Below are 21157 nucleotides of genomic sequence, written 5' to 3'. Positions count from 1 at the left end.
CTTCCCCCCCCATCCCCTTCCTCTCAACTTTCTCCATTTGAACCACCTAAAATTTGCACCTGACAAACATCCCATCCATAGGTTCCTGCCTTCCCCTGAGGCCTTCTTCCTCTGCCACATTCATTCCTAATGCCTTGTTTTGGTAAAGGAACCTATTTCTTGTTGAGGAGGTTCTTGACAGGCCTAAACCCAAAAGTTGGTTAAAAGCTCAGGGAAGACAGAGCGACTAAAAATGTTGTTTTCTTCTTTCTCCTTCCTCTGGGTTAGGAGGTATTGTTGTTAGAAGATATACCTGGCTTATTCAGAGGCTCCGTGTTTCATGAGTGCTTTGATGTTTTGTTCAGAACAAGGAGGGGCCAGGCTAACCACAGGCAAAGGCCAAAACTCACTGGTATCATTTATAAAAGGTGGCAACAATTTTTTTTTCCAAAATTGGAAAGCCATATTTATTTATGGTATGGAATTAAAATGTCACTTATCGCAACCTGTTAGCAGTATTTTGCTTCTATTAAAGGCAGGAAGAGTGAAGAATTGGGAGTCAGGCAGGTAAATTTAAATTTAAAAGGCTCTTGCAGGACATGCTTTTAAGTTTAATCTGCGTTATTAACATTTTCTCTGTCACTTTCTTAAGTCTAAACAATCAATAAAACAATGAATCAAGTCCTGATTTACAACATCTGCAGATTTCTGAGTGTAAATGCACACAATGAAAATTGAACAATTTGAGTTTGAGCTGGCACAAGCAGACCCCTGGTTCTCCAATTTGTAGAACTTCAAGGGAAGTCTGGATAATCATTTACATGCTAATGTTGTTTGTAAGGGAATTTTCTGCTCAGGTAGAGGTTGTCCTAGAGGTTCCTTTCAAATCTGAGTTTCTATGATTCTAAGCATCTCATACTAACAGAATAAAGCAAAGATGGAGTGGCAGCAGCAGTTCAACATGCTTAGGTTTTGGTTTTTTTCCTGTCTGTCAGAAATTCTCAAAGATTCGATACTCATTCTTGGAACCAAGTTCTTTGTGTCTTTAATTAGACCAGATTAGATAAAGCATTTATTAGGAGCTTACTATGTGCCAGCCAGTACAAAGCACTGAAAATACAAATATAAACTAAAGGAAAGGCAGTTATTGCCCTCAAGAAGCTTACATTCTAATGAAGGAAGATGACACCCAGCAGGGAGCTGAAAGTAGGAGGTAGGAGGTGGGAAGAGTAGCCTCTGTGCACAAGGTGAAAAATGTCTGGAGACGTAGGGGCTAAATCTAGTTAAAAGTGAGCATGGCTGACATGGGTCCTTCCTCAGAAGGAGGTTCCAGGAAGGAACTCACCGACCAGAAGAGGAGGCCACGAGTGGAATTGTCAGAACCTTGTCCAGTTTTTCTGGTGACCTTTGGAGAGGTCATAATTCAGTGCTTTGCACGTGTCCCTTGAATTTGAAGGAAACAACTTTACATGAGCCGGGCCTTCTCTGTAGCTAAAGACTGTCCTAGTGAGTCAAAACTTCAAGAAAGTAACATGCTATTCCTAGTTCTCTCAAAAACGACATTAGTGTCTGTACCTTCAGCCTTGAGCTGTAGGTTCCCCATCCCTGGTATACCAAGGCAAAGTGATGTTTGCTTTGGGCCATTCAGATCAAGAGCCTTCATCTGTTATAGCAGAGAAAGGGAGAATTTATATTCCAAGGGAAAAGGGGACAGAGCTCGTGCTTCACAGACGGAAACACAATTCCCTCTTTTTGGTGATTGGATCTAGCTTTTAAGTACTTAAAAGCTACTTAAAAGATAAAAGTCTCTCTTGAGCTAAGAGCTTTTCCTATTAGATTTTCCTCAGCACTAGAAATCTACCCCATACTATTCACACATATGTGTAAAAACACTGTGTTAGACAATAAAGGACTTGACACTGTTTCCTGTTAGGATGAGGCCTAATTTGGTTCCTTCCAAGGGAAAGGATGATACTAACAGACAGACAAAAGCTTTTACCATGGCCATTGGACATGTTTGAAGAGATCCGTCAAAATAAGTTTGATCATTTTGTATTACTGTAACCATAGAACACAAAGCTTTCCAAAACACTTGCTCACATATTCATGTTCTTTGTAATAGAGTTTAGGAAGTTCCTAGAACTATCTATTTCCAGAGGTGAACTTCAGAACCCAATAATATTGTTCAAATAAAAGTATTCTGTTCTCTGATCTCTCCTCCAGTTTTTATCTTCATTATCAGTTTTTACCACTACCACTATTACTGCTAATCAACATTTCATGTTTACAAAGCTTTAATCGCCAAGATTAATTGATTATCTTCTGAAAAGCACTTTGAAGATTCAACAATGTTATCTCCCTTTTCTCCCTCCCCCCTTCAAAAAGAAACCTTCAACACCTAGACATTATTCTACAACATCCTTATTTTAGGTCTTTAGATTATGTTCAAAAAAACATTCTTCAGTAGCAAGAAACACAGCGTGGCATAGTGGATGGAATGCTGAACCTATAGTCATGAAGGCCTGGGTTCAAATCCTACCTCTGACACATCTAGCTCTGTAACAGCGGGCAAGTCTTCAAGTCTCTGAGCCTCCAGTAACTTTGTAAAACTTAGCTACTCACATGTTAATAACCTCAAAGGCATCATGGGTATATAACAGAAAGAGCATTGGTCTGAGAATCAAAAGACCCAGGTTTAAGTCTGGGATCTTATACTTAGCAGCTGTGTGAGCCTTAATGACCTCATTTGTAAATAGAAATGATAATACTTGTGCTATCTGCCTCACCAAATAGTTGTGAGAAAAGTGAGAAAAAAATTACAAATTATAACAGACTTTGAATATGTAAGTTACAACAGGAAGTAAACAGTTCCACTGCACTCTGCCCTGGTCAGACCATACCTGGGAGTGTTTTATTTAGTTCTGGGTGCCTCCTTTTAGGAAAAAAAAAATCATCACATGAGATAAACATAGGCAATGCACTTTGCCAATCTTAAAGCACTATGTAAATTCAAGCTCTTTTTATTGGACACACCATCTGATGCTTCCTTGATAGCATAGTCTTCAGGACTCCGCAAGGGCCACAACACTACCAGGTCCTACTCATTTTTTACCTCTGACCTGAAACACAGCTGTTCATTTCTTCTCTAGGGAGGGCTTCTAGATGCCTCCTAGGACATAGCAACATGGGAGGTCAGCAGTTGAGGGTTATCTGTGCCAAAGCCTCCAAAATCAACTTGGAACATCATGATCATCGGCCTTCATTGATGGTTCTCCTGGACTCATTCCCCAATTGTTATCACACAATCCTTCTTAACATTTTTTTTTTGTTGTTAACGATCCTTGTTAGATTCCAGTCCTTAACTTCTCCCATCCCAATGATATTGAACCCCCTGGGCCACTTGCTGTTCCTCATACCTGACACGCCATCTCCCATTTTTGCACTGGCTATCTCCATTCCCTGGAGTGCTCTCCCCACCCATCTCTGCCTCAGTTTCCCTGGTTTCCTTCAAGGTTCAGTTCAAAAATAAAAGTGAATGTTGAAAACTAAAAATAAATAAATAAATTTAATAATAAAAAAAAGATTCAGCTCAAAATCTACCTTCTGGAGGCCTTTTCTGATCTTCCCTCTGAGATTACCCTCTATATAATTTGAATATATTCTGTATTCTCACACTGTGGTTATACACATGTTGTTTCCCAGCATGGGGACCATATTTTTACTTTTCTTTGGATCCTCAGTGCTTAGTACATTGCCCAGTTCATCCTACTTAATAAATGCTTGATGACTGCACATATATAACCTATATCAAGTTTCTTGCCATCTTAGGGAGGAGAGAAGGGACAGAGGGAGGGAAAAAATTTGGATTGCAAAATTTTATATAAAAAATGAATGTTAAAAAAAGAGTTAATTGGCCAATTGTCAAAAAAATGCCTGATGAATGGATAACTAGTAAAGGCCTTCAAGAGCATTCAGTGAGGATTGGATTCAGTGAGAATAACCAAAGTTATTCATGTCAGAGAAGGGGAAGCTTGAGGAGCACAATAGCCACCTTTAAGAAGCTGAAGGATTAGAGTATCAGGGGGTAAGGACTAGGAATAGTTGGTAGAAATTGCAAAACAACAAATTTACCTCGTTAGGAAAAACTTCCCAGAAATTGGTGCCATCACAAAGTGAAATTATCTGCCATAGCTGGAAGTGAGTTCCTCTTCTCCAGAGCTCTTCAGGCAAAGGCCTGATCACCAATTATCAGGAATGGTATAAAGGAGATTCTTGGTCAGGGATGGATAAGAGTAGAGAGTCTTTGAGGTTTCTTTCAACTCTAAAATTGTATAATTCTGATTCTGGCCACTTCTGTCTTCTCTCTTCCAGTCAGGTTCCCTTTGGCATACCCGGTATCTGAGCAATGGCTGGCCAGAGAGCCAGTCAGACTTTAAGTATGCATGACTAAGTTCTCTGGAATAGGAGGGAACTGGACAGCTCTGCGGGTTTCGACTCCCTGATGACGCTGAAATGTTTCAATTCAGTTTAACAAGTATAAGTAATCCTGTTCTTTCCCTACAACTTTCCCTTTCTTCCCATTTTCCTATTAGTGTCGAGGGCACCTCCTTCCGGTCAGTTATTGGAGCCCAGAACCTTGGCTTTGTCATGACTGAAATTAAGGTAAACTGAGGCATAAAGTTCCAAGCATGTTCAATTTATTGCTAAGGCTAGCAATTACCAATTGAAGGGGATTTTAGCTCCTTGGCAAACAAAAAGACCCCAAATAAGGGCAGACAGATAATTTTTTACAGACAAAAGAAGAAGCATCCAAAAAAATAGAAGGTAGCAATCATAGATGGGGAAAATAATATGATTGGTTACAAAGCTTGTAGCATCATAGGCATGAAGAACAATATGATTGGCTGGCAATTAGGAACGAGGGGCTAGCAACAATCTCTTCTTCCGCGTTGTCATTATGGAAAGCTCATTGTGGTGTCCACTTGCATGGCTAGTTAGGGTCACAGCCACAACAGACCAGACTTTCTTGTAGGACATCCAGGATTGCAGAGATAATAGACCAAACACCCTGACATCCACCCACATTCTTCAAGGATAACAGATTTCCTTGACCCAAGCCTAGAATGAGGATTAACAGAAAAACTGAACTTCTAAACTTAATTAACTCAGAGAGGAAAGCTGAACTTCCGAACTTAGCTAAGAAACCAGGAAACGTGGCTCAGGCAGTGTATAAAGTTGTCAGTAATGATACAGAGTAGAATCAGTTACAAAATAGAATCATTTTGATTTTCTCAGCGTTGTCCTTGACACTTCACTTGCCACTCACACAGCACATCTAGTCTGTTACCAAAATCGCATTTCCATTTTTACAACGTCTCTTGTACATGTCCCTTCTGTCCACTCACAGAGCTGCTGCTCAGTGCAGGCCAGTCACACCTCTACCATTACCATAGCTTTCTGGTTTATCTCCCCATCCCAAGTCTCTCCCCGATCCATCCTCCACTCAGCTGCCAAAATGATTTTCCTAAACTGCAGAGATGTCCACGTCACCTCCCCTACTCACTAATCTCCAGGAGTTCCCCATCATTTACTAGATCAAACCTAAGAGGCTTCTTCCTACCTTTCCAGTCTTCTTACACTTTACTTCACTCCATAGATTCTACTATCCAGATAAACTGGCCTCTGAAAGATCCCCTTCACAGGACCCTCCGTCTCTTGATTCCAAGCCTTTTCGCTGGCTGTCTCCCATGCCTAGAATGTTCACCTTCTCCACATCTGCCTGCTGGCTTTCCTGGCCTTCTTTCCAGGCCTTCTTTTGCAGGAGCCATATTTCAGTTCCCCCGTACCTCTCATTGCTAGTGTCTTTCATTACCTTCTATTAACCCTACATGTATGTTATAAATATGTAGTTATTTGTATGTTGTCTCCCCCATTAGAATATAACCTTTGAGTGCGGGGAGTGTGTTTTTGTCTTACTGTGTATCTCCATAGCTTTGCACAGTGCCTGCCATATACAGTTATCCCTTCCACATCTTGACTTTCCCTATCGTGGTTTCAATATATCACAGGTTAGCATAAGAAATTAAATGGGAATTTTTTTTGAGAGTTTTTGAAGAAGTCACAGCCAGTAGATGATACAGAGCCTATGACCAAATACTTAACCCAAATTTTACCATAAGCTGCTGTAAACACCCCATAAAAGAAAAATTAAAAAATTCAGATTTCTTCTGTGGTACGAAGGGAAAGCCAAAACATTTTATGCAGATTTTCCAGATCGTGGGGGCACCATGCCCCTAACCCCTTTGATGTGGAAGGAATAGCTGTAGTAAGCCCTAATAAATGCTTGTTGACTGATATCTCATCTCAATCGATGCAATATAATCAGACCAAAAGCCTTGATGAAGGTTTAAAATTGTGCTTGTACCCTTTGATCCCTTTTTGAAGTATGAATATCTTTAAATGGTGAAGAAAGGACTAGTGTGATTGGTTACCCGAAGAACCTAACCCTGGGGCCTTTAAATATTGAAGACACCAAAATCATCCACTGCATCCCAGGCCATCACCGGTCATCTTGACTCTTGTCTTGCCACTGGCCTTAGATGACTGTGCAAGAGAGAGTGAGGCTGATGACTTTGTGCAACTCTGCCTTATTTAAATCCAATTCATGCACAAGTCAAGACCTCATCCCATGATGACACTGGTCCTCTTCAAAACGAAGGACAAACAACAAACAACAATCAGAAGGAATCTCAGAGACTGACTTAATTGAGCAGTGGGTCAGTAAACTGATAGAGACTTTCAAGTGCCGAACTTCTCACCCTCCTGACCTCAGACCCTGAGGGATATATTCTCTATTCCTCTTAAATGCACATATGGAAGACACTGGCAGGGCTGGCCTATCCAGAGGTCAACTGGGCACTTGTTCAGTGTTCTGGAAGTCATAAAAGAATACGTCAAGCAGGAGGAGAACCAGGTCACCCTACCAAATGGGGTCTCTACTAGCTATCTGGTGACCACTACCATCATCATATCATACCTGGCCTCAGGGGTATACTCTATTCTTCCAGCCTGTTGGGATTTTTTTCCTCACTTCTTCCTTCAAAGCATCACCTGTCTCAGGGCAGCTAAGTGGCACAATGGATAAAGTGCTAGGCCTATAGTCAGGAAGACTCATCTTTCTGAATTCAAATCTTGCCTGAGACATTTAACTAGCTGTGTGATCCAGGGCAAGTCACTTAACCCTATTTACTTTAGTTGCCTATTTATAAAATGAACTGGAGAAGGAAATGACAAACCACACCAGTATCTTTGCCAAAAAAAACAAACTAACAAAAAAACAAACAAATGGGATCACAAAGAGCTGGACACAACTTAAAAATGACTGAACAGCAACAACAAATCAGCTATCCCACCTAATTTTGTGTCTTTTACAAATTTGATAGCATGTTTTTTATATAAGCCACTGATAAAAGATCTAAGATAAAATCAGAAGCCTAAGCTACTCCACTCTACTCCACTGATAAGTCCAGGACCCCTGGGAATGGCAGCATCCTTCAGATCACAATTCTTGCTTCTATCTCAACCCTCACAACCATCATCTAGGAAAGCAACTTCTGTGGAGAAGCAGCCAGACATCCCTATCCAATCAAATGCCATTCATGGGGCAAGCAAGCCGGTCTAACTGAAGCAAAAAGGCACCCTGAGGGAGAGACAGGAGACAGAATGTGCCAGGCAAGTCAAACCATTACGACCACCCTGACCACCATCTCCTCTCAGACCCCAATGGAGACAGCCCAGGACCCTGAACCCAAGACCCTTGGGAATAGCAGTGCTTCCAACTCCATGGTCTCAGCCATTATCCTGGGAAGCAACCCGTAGGGAAATGCAATTTGGCAAATGCTCCTGCAGGTGCTATAGACACAGCTACCAGAGACCCAGACAAGAATATTCTTTCCACCAAAGTCCTTGGCACCATCAAATGACTCAACATCAGAAATCAATGTGATATTATCAGTGGAAATTACATTAAAGAAAATGTATTAACATCTGCTTTCCCTGCTGTACCCTAAAATCCATAGGACTTTTCTAAATGATGGTAGCTGAAATCTTCTATATATATATAGTCTCCTCCATTTATGTCTTTGAGATCACGTATTATCTCACTTTTCTGTTAGTATCTCCATACTAAATGCTTTATTCATTTATTCCCTAGGCACCCCTTGCCAGGTTGGCATCTATCCATTAATCACCACACTTTGCGTGTAGTTAGTCAACTAGTTCCCAACTGACAACTACAATGTCATCCAGTGGACATCTCTTCATCTTGTCTGAAATAATAGGATCACCCGATCAGTAAGCATTTCTTAAGCTCCTACAATGTGCAAAGCACTGTGCTAAGTCCTAGGGATACAAAGAAAAAAATGAAACAGTTCCTGTCTTCCAAGAGCTTATATTCTATAGGTACAGGAGAAAATCCTCTGCAACTTGGTCAGATGATACCTGAATGAAATCCAGATATAATGTGTCCGTGGTATTCTCTCTAATCTACCAGTCTAATAACTCCATCATATATATGAGATATAAATATATGAATCATATATATATATATCATATAGAAATATAGATAGAAAGATAGATGGATATTTGAGTGGATGGATGGATAGATAGATATGATGTGATATGATAAATACAGAGTAATTTCAAAGAAACCTTAGCAGAGATGATATTATGTGGCACTTGAGCTGAGTCTTAAAGAAAACCAGGGATCCTAAAAGTCAGAAGTTGGGAGGGAGGACATTCCAGGCATGGGAAAGGGCCACAGAGTCAGGAGATAAAATGTCCTATGTGAGTTAATAGCAAATAGGCCAGTAGGGCTGGAGTGTGTAGAGGAAAAAAGAAGGTAAAAAGATGGGAAAGGTAGGAAGGATCCATGTTGTGAAGAGCTTTACATGCCAGACAAAGATTTAATATTTCATCATGGAGGTAAGGGGAAGCTGCTGGAGTTTATTGAACAGGGACCAACATGGTCATAATCATAATTCAGGGAAATTACTTTGGCAGCTGAGTGCAGGAAAGATGGAATGGGGAGACACTTGAGGCAGAAGGAACAATTAGAATGGAAACTCCTTGAAGGTAGAGACTGGTTTTTATTTTGTTTTTGTAACCCCAGAGCTGGGCCTGGAGTCAGGAGGAACTGAGTTCAAATCTGGCTTCAGACACTTACTAGCTGTGTGGTCTTGGGCAAGGCACTTAACTTCTGTTTACCTTAATCCATTGGAGAAGAAAATGGCAAACCATTCTGGTATCTTTGCCAAGAAAACCCCATGGGCAGTATTGGCATGCCATGGTCCATGTGGTCAAGAAGAGTCAGACATGACTGAAAGTCTAAGCAACAACAGTAACAAGAGCCCCAGGATGGTGCCTTGCAGGTAGTCAAATGATCATTAGATTGGATTGACAATAGTGATGCATTCTCAACACAAGGAATGCAACTTTTTAAGTTTCAATAATATGCTAAGTGCTAAAACCTAGTAAATGTTGTATTATTCTCCTCCTTACCTAGGGAAAGTTGGGCATCAGAAATGTTTCTTCCGAAAATTCTTGGAAGGTTCTGAGGAATACTCTGTGTTATTTCCTTTCCTTCAGGATAAAGATCCACTTTTGGGAAATTATAAGTTTCTCAGCTCATAAGATACTCTAGGAAAGTTGGCCAGTTTATGTAATAGCAAACACCATCAAATGGGACTGACTTTCATGTTTTAAAAAGTGAATCTCATTAGAGAAATGCAGATCAAAACAACTGTGAAGTACCACCTCACACCTATCAGATCAGCTAACCTGACAACATAGGAAAATGATAAATGTTGGAGAAGATGTGGAAAAATTGGAACACTAATGCATTGTTGGTGGAGTTGTGAACTGATCCAACCATTCTGGAGAGCAATTTGGAACTGTGCCCAAAGGGCTATAAAACTGTGCATATCCTTTGACCCAGCAATACTACTTCTAGGGCTGTATCCCAAAGAGATCATAAAAGTGGAAAAAGGACCCAACAACAACAACAACACTGAGGATACAATAGTTAAATGCTGAGGATACGAAGACAAGCAAAAATATTTTTAACAGCTCTTTTTATAGTGGGAAAGAATTGGAAATTGAGAGGATGCCCATCAATTGGGGAATGGCTGAACAAGTTGTGGTATATGAATATAATAGAATACTATTGTGCTATAAGAAATGCTGAGCAGGCAGACTTTAGAAAAACCTGGAAAGACTTATATGAACTGATGCAGAGTGAAATGAGCAGAACCAGGAGAACGTTGTACACAGTAACAGCCACATTGTGAAATGACCAACTTTGGTAGACTTAGACCGTCTCAGCAATGCAAGGATCTAAGACATCTCCAAAGGTCTCATGATGGAAAATGCTATCCACATCCAGAGAAAGAACTTTGGAGTCTGAAAGCAGATGGAAGCATACTATTTGCTCTCCTTTTCTTTTGTGGTTTTGTTTTGTTTCTTCTTTCTCATAGTTCTTCTCAGTAGTTCTAATTCTTCTTTACATCATGAATAATGTGAAAATGTTTACTATGAATGAATGAGTAGAGCCCATATCAGATTGCATGCCATCTTGGAGGGGGGGAGGGAGGCGGAGAAAATTTAAAACACAAAATCTTATGGAAGTGAATGTTGAAAACTAAAAATAAATAAACGAGTTATTTTTTTAAAAAGAATTAAAATTATTCAATAAATGTAACCACAAAAAAGTGAATCTTAGCTGTGGGGACATCATAAAGCTAAGCACTTGAAATAGTAATTATTATAACAATAAATACATAATTTGCTTTGCTTTATAATTTACAAAGCACTTTATATATAAGAAGGAGGAAGGAAGGAAACAAGCATTTATATAGCACTTGCTGTGCGCCTTGCACTGTGCTAATTGCTGCATCTCTACCTCACTTAAATCCAATTCATGGCAAGTCAAGACAGGACCCATCATTGGTCCTCTTTGAGAATGAAGAGGAAGAGGAAGAAGAAGAAGAAGAAGGAGGAGGAGGAGGAGGAGGAAGAGGAGGAGGAGGAGGAGGAGGAGAAGGAGGAGAAGGAGGAGAAGGAGGAGAAGGAGAAGAAGGAGAAGGAGAAGGAGGAGAAGGAGAAGGAGAAGGAGAAGGAGAAGGAGAAGGAGGAGAAGGAGAAGGAGAAGGAGGAGAAGGAGAAGGAGAAGGAGGAGAAGAAGAAGGAGAAGAAGGAGAAGAAGGAGAAGAAGGAGAAGAAGGAGAAGGAGAAGGAGAAGAAGGAGAAGGAGAAGGAGAAGAAGGAGAAGGAGAAGGAGAAGAAGGAGAAGGAGAAGAAGGAGAAGGAGGAGAAGGAGAAGGAGGAGAAGGAGGAGAAGGAGAAGAAGGAGAAGAAGGAGAAGAAGGAGAAGGAGGAGAAGAGTAACAACAACAACACCACCACCACTGGGGATACAATAGCTCAATGCTGAGGATACTCAGACAAGCAAAACGAAAGACAGCCCCTACCCTCAAAGAGCTTACATTCTAATAGGGGAAGACAACACAGAAAAGAAAGCAGAAAAGGGGGAGGAGACTGAAGCTACCTAGTGTGGACATGGTGTTGAAATCCAGAAAGTTAAGAGAGCAGGAAGAGAATGAAGGCAGGCTGACTTGGAACCTTCCACAAAATGGAGGCCCTCGGAGAAATTCACTAATAGGAGAAGAAGGGGAGAGGTGGGCTTTGTAGAGGGATATTTCCAGGATGAGCTAAACCTCATGGATGGTAGGCTGCTCCAGGATAAGGAGGCCCCAGGCTCTGAAGGAAGTTCCAGGATGAACCAGCCATGGAGGATACATGGTTTTGAAGTCCAGAAAGTCAGGAAGGAGGCCTGGAGGGAAATGTATCTCGATCCTTAAGACAATCCTGTGAGGGAGCTAGTACGTTATCCCCATTTTACAGAAAAGGAAGCTGAGGCTCAAGGAAATTGTGTAATTTGCCCAAGATCACAGGGCTAGTAAAAGGCAGAGCCAGAAATTATCCCTCTATCTTCTGACTCCAAGTCTAGTTTTCTTTCAGTAATATCCTAGCATCGGCTCATTACGCTACCTTGTAAAGAGCAAGATTTGGACTTTCATTGATCGGGGAAGTAGAAGAGAGTATCTTCAGGAGCATGCCCTGTCCACAGCTTGTCAGTAGCCTTGGGGAAAGCCCTTGTAGGTGGGTACTTAAGTGAAGTGGAGGAGTGAGATAGTTGTGTGTTTTATTCTGTCCTTTAGGAACCATTAAGTAGGTAGTAGAAAGCAGAGGTTAGAGAGTCTATAACTCTTCTTTTACAGTGTCCTGTTTATCAACCCAATTGGCTACCCGTCTATAAGAGCAAGGTTCTAGCTTGCATTAAAGAGGTGGAATTAAGAATGTCTTCAAGAGTAACTTTTTTCAGGGCAGCTAGGTGGTGCAGTGGATAGAGCACTGGCCTTGGAGTCAGGAGGATCTGAGTTCAAATCTCAACTTAGACACATATCACTCACTAGCTGTGACTCTGGGCAAGTCACTTAACCCCAACTGCCTCACCAAAAAAAAAAAAAAAAAAAAGAGAGAGAGAGAAAAGAGTACGTTTATTCACAGCTTGTCAGCTGAGGGGAAAGCCCCATTTGGAGGGGACTTGTGTGAGATGTTTGCCTAAATCAAAGAGGTTCCCAACCTGTTCAAGTATGAGCTGAGGTATACTGTGACAAATTTAGCATTTTGCAAGTATGCCAAAGGATCAAAAGTTTTGCAAGTCTTGGTCTGGACTATCCAGGCCAAAACAAAATGCTGTTCAGTATTGTGACCCATGTATTGCTTATCTATGGTGATATAATTATCTGGATAATCACTAAATGTTTACCTTAATTTTACCTGCATAGACACAATCTTAAAGCAGAGCTTTTTGCATTGGTTCCCATGACCCCACAATACCCAGCAGAGTAATTCTAGTGTTTCCCGAATTCATGTTAAATTTTCAATCTCATGGAAGATCAAGTTAAACAAAGTTTAAATTAAACTTGAACTATGAGCATTGTATGAAAATTTTAAGCCACCTGGAAAAACCCATCAAAAAAATCTTATAAATGGAATCCAGGAGAGGGAAGAGGCAAGACTCTGGACTTTCGCTGTTGGGTGCAGAGATCAGCATTTTTTGTCTTGTAATCGGGATGAATGGATGCAAAACAAGCAACTACCACCCGATGTCTTATTAATATCTGTAGCCAAACCCTTTGACCCAAGGAGCCTATTGCTAGGCATACACGCCAAGGTCAGAGATAGAAAGAATGGTGCCATATGCATCAAAATATGTATAGCCGCAGTTTTCATGATAGCAAAGAACTGGAAACAAAATAGATGCCCATCAGTTGGGGAATGGTTAAACAAATTGTGATACGTGAATGTAATGTAATATTATCCTATCCTAAGAAACGATGGATATGAAGAACATAGAGAAGCATGGGGAGACTGATAACAAACACTGAAGCAAAATTATGTAAGCAAAACCAGGAAAACAAGATATAAAATGACCACAACAGAAACAGAAATAACAGTAACAGAGCACTTAAGATTTGCCAGGTACTTTCCATATGTTGTATTATTTGATCTCTCATCAATCCTGTCTGTGAGTGCTATTATTGTTATATCTGTTTTACAGATGATTCACCTGAGGCTGAGAGAAGTTAAATGACTTGTCTAGGGTTAGTAAATCCTGAGGCAGGAATCTTGACTGCAAGTCCAACGCTCTATCCATTATGCCACATAATTAAATGCTGAGTAATATTAACCACAATTTTTAAAAAAAGTACATGCTGTGTAAGCATAATGAGCAGGCCAAGCTCCAAAGAAAAGATAAGAAAATGTGCCTTCTTTCTTTGCAGAGGAGGGAGAGTATGGGACTGGACCACTGCATATACTATCAGGCTTGTTTGATACGTTAGTTTAGCTGAACTGAGTTTTTTTTTTAACTCTTTCTTGTTTACTCTTTGTTACAAGGGGAGGGGAAGGAAGCATATTTCAAAATTAAAATGATTTAAAAACAAAAATATAATAGTAATTTTCTAAAAATTAAAAAAGGAATAATAAAAACATTTTTAAAAGGCAAAGTCCTTAGCCAAATACAGTTTTATAAAATATGTTTTAGTCTTTAAAAAAAAAGAGCTGAGAATAACCAATAAATGGCCTGAGTGCTCCACTGATATCTTTAATTGCTAGGAAATTAAGTTTAGAATAACATATAAAATTTTAAAAATAATATTATTGACTCCCAACTCTAGAGCAGTGGAGCTCAGATTTTTTTTCTTCATAGATCATCATTTCAGGACTCCTGACCCTAAACAGAAACTGTTTAACATGGAAAGAAAAAAACAAAAACAAAAATGCCTTACCAGAATTAACAGGAAGATTAGGTTTGGAAATGACTAGTAAAAGGATGAGAATGAGATGGAAGATGAACCTCCTTCCATTTTTTGCAGAGATGGGGAAGAATGAATGTGGACTTCACGTCTATTGGACCCAGTTGCTGCACTGGTTAATTTTGCTAAACTGTTTTTTTTCTTCTTTTCTTTTCTTTCTTTCTTTCTTTTTTTTTGTTGTTAAAAGGAATGATTCTATGTATCAGATGGGAGAGGATTGTGTTGGGAAATGAAGGTTAAGCATAAAAAATAGGTATCAATAAAAATTTTAAAAATAAAAAGGAAACACTGTACAAATGTAAAAAGCATTATGCTTTCTGAAGTTTTTGTCACTTTCCTTTGGATGATTACCAAGAGGCAACCTGGAATAGTGGGGAAAGCACAGGATTAGGAATAAGAAAACCAGGATTTAACATTTAGCTGTGTGACTATTTGAAGCCACTTAACCTATCTGAGCTTCAGTTTCCTCCTTTATAAAATGTGAGTAATGACACTTAGAGGTCACAGGATGATGGCTGAGGGATAACTACTTTATAAACTAAAAAGCATTACAAAAAGGTGAATTGTTAGTAGTTGACATCTTTTTTTAATTTAGTTGCCTGACTTTTCACTATTAATTATGTAACAATACTGTTGATGCCGCCTTTCACCTGCAGGTGGGGTGTCCTTTGGGAGGATTGCTGGAAGCTCAGGGTATTCTGTGCATCAACATTCCTAAAACTGTAGCTCATGAGCCCCCACTGGCATTTACCTTTACTGTAGTCAGCCAGAGAACACAATTAACTTAAGGCAATGATATTTACTGGTATGGCATACTAAGGACAGTAGTAATACAACATCTATCCCAAAAATATACACAGCTTCAACAGGATGAGCGAATCCTCATGGAATTCACAAGGAGTTATACATCAGGATCCCATGTGGGTGAGGCATTCTCCAGGAGGGGCAACTTAGCTTCTGATGCTACAAAGTTGTCAGGTTGTCGATCCTCCTGTTATCCTCCGGTTGCTCCTGGAGATCTTGGTCCAATAGTCTCTATTACATACTACTTCAGTGCTTGGCTATAGTCACCATGGCCTCTAGCTTCTGAATCTATTGAAATCCTGACCTAGGAAGCAACTAGTGATGCAATGGATAGTGTGTTGGCTGGGAGTCAGGAAGACCTGAGTTCAAATCCTACCTTATACTCACTTAACTGGTCTCTAACCCTGAACTGTCTAGAAGGCTTGGTTCTTCTTTTGAACTCTTAGTATTGCATTTGCCCATATCAGTGAGCTTAGGTGCTTTTGCTGTAACAAATTATTACTGAGGGTGGGAGGAAAGGAGAAAAACATTGCTCCTTTACTTCCTACATTTTATGAGAAGCCCAAGGAGAAAGAGGAAGGATGATCTCAGGAGCTGCGTTCTTCCACTCCAAATCCCATCTCCAGCTCTTGCCCTAGGACTCTAGGCTTCTGAAAATGCTAAGTATTCTCTGTGTCTAGCCCAAACCCAGAGCCATCAGGCTGTTGCTCTGCAGCTGTCTTACCGGTCACGCTACCCTTCTTCTCACACCCCTTTCCTCTTCTAGGAACAGTGATCCAATGACATTACCATTCCTGGAAAAGACAAGCCCTTCTAATTCTCAAATTTTGTGATTCTGAATTAATCAATTGATCTACAACACCACTCACCATCTCTGTGAATTGTCAGCTCCAAACTCCTCTTCCTGGTGACCACATCCCTCAATGTATTGTCTCCTCAAAGTAAGGAAATAAGCAATTACATCATGGCTACTCTGTACCAGGCACTGGGCTAATTGATTTACAAAAATTGTCTCATCTGAGATAAAGTAGGTGCTATTCTTGTTTTTACAGTTGAGGAAACTGAGAGAAACAGAGGTTAAGTGGCTTGCCCACTGTTAATAAGTGTCTGAGACTGGATTTGAACTCGGGTCTTTCTGATTCCAGGGTCAGCACTCTGTCCACTGAGCTGCTTAAATTAGAATGTTAGCTCCTCCAGGACAGGAACTTTCTGGCTTTTTGTATTTGTATCTCTAGCTCTTAGCACTGTGCTTGGCACGGAGCAATTACTTACTGAATGTCTGCTTTTTTCATTCATTTATTTATTTATTCTTTCCTTCATAGAAGGCTCTCTTTTCTACTACCAGAGCTCCTCTCAGAGCTGACTGGCTTTTTTTGTTTTGTTCAACGTAGACTCAAGGGTCTAATTCTCTTTACCATTCATTAGAAGTTTCCTATGTGATGCCAATTGCTTTTCTGCAATGGCCAAAGCCCTACAATCCTCTCAAGTTGATTAAGGAACTTCTCTCTGTATTGTTGTACAGCTGTAGGAAAACTCTACAATTCTTTTCTTTCTTTTTATAATTTATTTATTGTTGTTGTGTATTCCTGTCTGAGTCTTTGTGACCTCATTTGGGGTTTTCTTGGAAAAAGATATTAGAGTGCTTTGCCATTTCCTTTTCTAATAGATTAAAGCAAATAGAGGTTAAAGTGACTTGCCCAGGGTCATATAGCTAATGAGTGCCTGAGGCTGGATTTGAACTCAGGTCTTCCTGACTCTAAGCCCAGTGCTCTATCCACTGAACCACCTTATAACTGATTAGGTTTTGATAATTCAGAAAATATAAGGTAAATTTTGTTTTTATCTTCACTACTATAATTTAACTTTGCAATTAACTTATTTTGAGATTCCAGGAAAAGGAAGCCTTTTCCAAACCCTCTTAATGGTTGTGCTTTCCCCATTTTAATTATTTCCTATTTGTCCTCTATACAGCTTATTTGTACATATTTGTTTGCATTTGTCTCCCCTATTAGATTGTAAACTCTTTGAGAGCAGAGACTGTCTTTTGCCTCTTTTTATAACCCCAGTACTTAGCACAATGTCTAGCACATAGTAGGCACTTGATAAATGCTTATTGATTGACTGAGAGGTCATGTTATTAAGAAAATTTAAAAGCTGACAGTAGAGAAAGTTAGAAATTTGTTCTCTTTGGCATTTTTCTTGCCTTGGTAGTTCTACTTTCTTCTAGACCCTCCCCTTCCTTGTTCTCCCTATGAGAACAATCTCTCGAAAGAATCAGGGTCTTCAAAACCCCAACTCTTCCCCTTCCCTACAACCAGAGGGGATTCCCTTAAGCAATCAGATTAAGCTACCCCTCTGCTTAAAAGAGCCCAGGCTAGGTAGCAAGAGATAGATCCTCGAGCTAGAAGGAAGGCATTTCAAGAGGTCATTTGATCAAGCCTCCTAAATTCAGGCAGGTAAATTGAATTACTCCCATTTTAATGATAAGGCAATTGAGGTCAAATAGGTAACTCCAACAAATCAAGACTGTATTACTCTGGTGGAAGTGGAAATAAAGAAGAAGGAGACATATAGAAAAGATATTACAGAAGCAGACTAGGCCATATTAGTAAGATTTGGACAAGATTTCTAATCACAAGTGTTGGGTTTTTTTAGGCTTGTCATAAATCCCTTCCTACTGCAGAAATAACTTTTCCTGTTGTGAATTTTTACATTAGAAATGGTGAGAAACTGGAGTGATAGAAAAACCTAACCTTACATAAAATGCACACACCATTTGAATTTTTTTGAAGTAGAAAGCTGCACAATTGCATAGTAAACTTGATTGATAAAGACTAGACAGTTACCTGGAGGACTTTGATTATAGTAAAAATTTTGTTTTCCACAATAACAATGTTATGGGTGGGATTACTTAAACCATCTGGTGAGTTGTCTCATTTTTTTTTTAAACTGAAAGATGTAGAAAGATTTGGGTGTGGATTTGGGATTGTTTCTTCTTTGTCTTTAGATCCCCAGTATGTATTCAGTGCTTGGCCCATAGTAGGCACTTAATAAAAATCTTGCTTTTGATTAAAAGCATTATTGTGTGTCCTATGTGTCGTAGAGTGTTTCCAGGTAGCATTATAGATTTCCAGTAGTCTGAATAGCACTATGGACATTTAATGTATATGTTGACACGCATCTATGCGTCTAATGCTTTTGTCTGTGTCACCTCCAATGATGCAGGTTGAACTCATTCACGTATCTTTTCATCCTTTTTTGTCCTGGAAGCCTGTCTCTGTATCAGTGACTATCAGTGTGGCACTTGGGATGTCCATGTGTTATTATCCCATCATATCCTATAATAATCCATGATAACAAAGAAAAATATTTAACCAATAGTCAAAGAGAATAATAAGTGAGGAAACTTTACAGCTCACTTTAGATCAGTTGTCAAATATGCTTTCACAATGTCTGTGGCATTTAACCTCTTCCCTTTATTCCCATTGATACCTCTATAGTAAAGGCCCCTGTTACCACTTATTAGGCCTACTATAATAGTTCTGTACCTGCATTCTTTTGTTTGGTTGTTTCAGTCATGTCCAACTGTCCGTGACCCCATTTAGGGTTTTTTGTGGCAAAGATACTGGAGTGACTTGCCATTTCCTTCTCCAGCTCATTTTACAGATGAAGAAACTGAGGCAAATAGGGTTAAGTGACTTGCACAGGGTCACACAGCTAACGTGTGTGAGTCCAGACTTGAACTCAGAAAGATAAATCTTCCTGACTCTAGGCCCAGCACTCTTATCTACTGAATTACCTAGCTGCCCTAATCTATATTCTCTACCTCCTCCAATTCAACCTAATGCATAAATCCGGTCATGTTACTTAGTCTGCAAATTAAATAAAAGAAAAAAATGACATGTTTATTAATCACTTGAGAAGTTATTCTCATCTTATTTTAAAGACCATTCTAAATATGAATGGATAAGCAAACCATTTGTGATGGACAAATATGATACATTTGATTTTCTTCCATCTGAACAAAAATGGTTGTAGACTTGTCTTATAATACATTGAAACATATATTTGAACCTGAAAAACCTTATTTTTAGCTCTAGACGAATAAAAAATTCTCAGTTTTATCAATGATACAAATTTTAATACCATTTCTAACATCTTTGTTGGGGGGTGGTATTTTGGAAAGGGACTTTTCTACTGTAGTTGCTATAAAGACGAAAGAAAGATCTCTATTAATGGTTGTCAAAGAAGTATGGTACCACAATGGTACCACATTTTGAGAGACTGTGTCAAAAATAAGCCCACTCAATTATTAATCATATTATTTTCAAGAATATATGAACTAAGAAGTTTTTTTTTTAATTTTCAAGTCCTGCATTTTAATGGGTTCAAGTCCTATTTATGACTCTACTAGCCATATGACCCTAGACAAGTCATGACCCCTCTGTGCTCCCAGACAACTATCTGGGGCAATTGATTGCAAAACAGGTACTGAACTACATTATTAGTAGAGAGAATTTCCTTTTTTGAGAAATGCTTTATATCCATGAAATCACAGGTCCCGTCCAAAAATCATCATTATTATTTTATTAGTTACAAATATGAAAATTCTAAGTGATTATCAGTAAGTATCTAGATAGGTTGCCTTATGTTTATTCTGTATTTAAAATTTATGTTATAAAAATTGTAATTGATGCTCAATTTTATTTGAATAAAATACAAACTAAAAATTATTTGCACTGATTATTTTGTGAAAAGTATGGAGGTATAACAATTTTTTGTTAAAAAAAAATGGGACATAGTTACATAAAGCTTGGAAACCATTGTCTTAGAAACAATAGGAAGCCACTGAATGTTTTTGAACAGAGACATTAGGTGGTAGGACCTATGTATACCTCAGGAGGATTGTTTTGGCACTTGTTTAAATTATTTCTGCCTCTTCAAAACCCAAAGAGCACTTTGCACCTTTCTGATGTATTTATCATATAAGATTTTATATCATATATGTTTGTATATGGGTTTCTTTTTGCTTGATTGGGGCTCAGTGTAAAGTACTTAATTCATTAATCAAGTCTTATTTGACTTTTACATTCCCTTCAGCACCTGGTAAAGTGCTCTGCACTTAGTAGGTGTTAAATATTATGTTGAAATGCTTATACCCTTAGGCCTCTAACTAACTTGATAATCTGACCTAGGTCAGATTCCTTTATGATAACTCATACTTAAAAAGCACTTTAATGATTACAAATCACTTTCCTCAGAATAACCCTGTGAAGTTAGTTGTTGATACAAGTATTAAATTTCACATTTGAGGCAACTGCATAAAGGGATTAATGCAATCAATCAACAAACCTTTATAAAGATTACTACTGGTATGCTAATGTCTGGGGATACAAGGAAAAGCCAAAAAAAAAAAAGCTATCAATAACTATATACCTACAACTATAAATACCTACATTAAAAAACAGCTACATACCTACAACCCAAACTGTAAGTACATATAGACAGACAGACAGACAGACAATGTGGAAAGTAATCCCAGAGGAAGGCACTAATAGCAAGAGGGATCAGAAAGGTCTCATTCAGGTGGGATTTGAGCAGTCTCCAAAGAAGCCAGAGAAGCTAAGAGGATGTAAGGTTAGAGGGATGTAAGGATAGAGAGTGTTCCAGGCATGGTAGGTTGGGGGTGGAGGTAGCCAGTGCAAAGGCAGGGAGACAGAGGATGGAGCGTCCTGAGCCAGGAACCCCAAAGTAGGCCAGTGAAGCTGGATTATAGAGTGCACAGAGGGGAGTAAAATGTAAAATTATTGCAAAGGGATAAGGTGGTGCAGCCCTTTAAACGTCATGCAGAGGGCTTTATATCGTATCCTCGAGATAAAAGGTAGCTGATGGAGCTTGTTGAGGAGGGATGTGACATGGTCGAACCTCCCTTTAGG

The sequence above is a fragment of the Vombatus ursinus genome, unplaced genomic scaffold (genome assembly GCF_900497805.2).
Source record: "Vombatus ursinus unplaced genomic scaffold, bare-nosed wombat genome assembly UNPS02014798.1, whole genome shotgun sequence".
Classification (NCBI taxonomy): Eukaryota; Metazoa; Chordata; class Mammalia; order Diprotodontia; family Vombatidae; genus Vombatus; species Vombatus ursinus.
This window is presented reverse-complemented; position numbering follows the sequence as displayed.